Raw genomic sequence first — 1,123 nt, forward strand, 5'->3', positions numbered from 1 at the left:
GGGCTTGCTGTAATCCGACTACTTCTTCGGCGGCGGTACTTAGTGAGCGGGAAATGTGGTTCTACTGCTCGCATATGTCGGTCTGAGAGTAGAGTGGAAAATGCATTGGCTGTCTGTTGTGATTACAGCTTTTCGACGTTAAGCTTTCCTTGCAAATTTTTTGGCCGCACATTTTTTGTTTCACAGAGGCGGGTGCGTATCTTGGCTGCAACAGCTTCCTGACACTCCTCATCGTACCAGTTGTTCTTTCGGGCTTGCTGTAATCCGACTACTTCTTCGGCGGCGGTACTTAGTGAGCGGGAAATGTGGTTCTACTGCTCGCATATGTCGGTCTGAGAGTAGAGTGGAAAATGCATTGGCTGTCTGTTGTGATTACAGCTTTTCGACGTTAAGCTTTCCTTGCAAATTTTTTGGCCGCACATTTTTTGTTTCACAGAGGCGGGTGCGTATCTTGGCTGCAACAGCTTCCTGACACTCCTCATCGTACCAGTTATTCTTTCGGGCTTGCTGTAATCCGACTACTTCTTCGGCGGCGGTACTTAGTGAGCGGGAAATGTGGTTCTACTGCTCGCATATGTCGGTCTGAGAGTAGAGTAGAAAATGCATTGGCTGTCTGTTGTGATTACAGCTTTTCGACGTTAAGCTTTCCTTGCAAATTTTTTAGCCGGACATTTTTTGTTTCACAGAGGCGGGTGCGTANCAGCTTCCTGACACTCCTCATCGTACCAGTTATTCTTTCGGGCTTGCTGTAATCCGACTACTTCTTCGGCGGCGGTACTTAGTGAGCGGGAAATGTGGTTCTACTGCTCGCATATGTCGGTCTGAGAGTAGAGTAGAAAATGCATTGGCTGTCTGTTGTGATTACAGCTTTTCGACGTTAAGCTTTCCTTGCAAATTTTTTGGCCGCACATTTTTTGTTTCACAGAGGCGGGTGCGTATCTTGGCTGCAACAAGATAGTGGTTCGAGTCGATGTTTGGGCCTCAGAGTGTACGCACGCCCAAAACACTGGAAGCATACCTTCTGTCTATCACAACAAGATCGATTTGGTTTCTCGTTTTTCGATCCGGAGACAGCCACGTAGCTTGATGAATCTTTATATGCAGATGAGCGAGATGTTGAAGA

This window comes from Rhagoletis zephyria, unplaced genomic scaffold (assembly GCF_001687245.7).
Source record: "Rhagoletis zephyria isolate East Lansing unplaced genomic scaffold, Rhagoletis_zephyria_1.1 Rzeph_scaffold_01126, whole genome shotgun sequence".
Classification (NCBI taxonomy): domain Eukaryota; kingdom Metazoa; phylum Arthropoda; class Insecta; order Diptera; family Tephritidae; genus Rhagoletis; species Rhagoletis zephyria.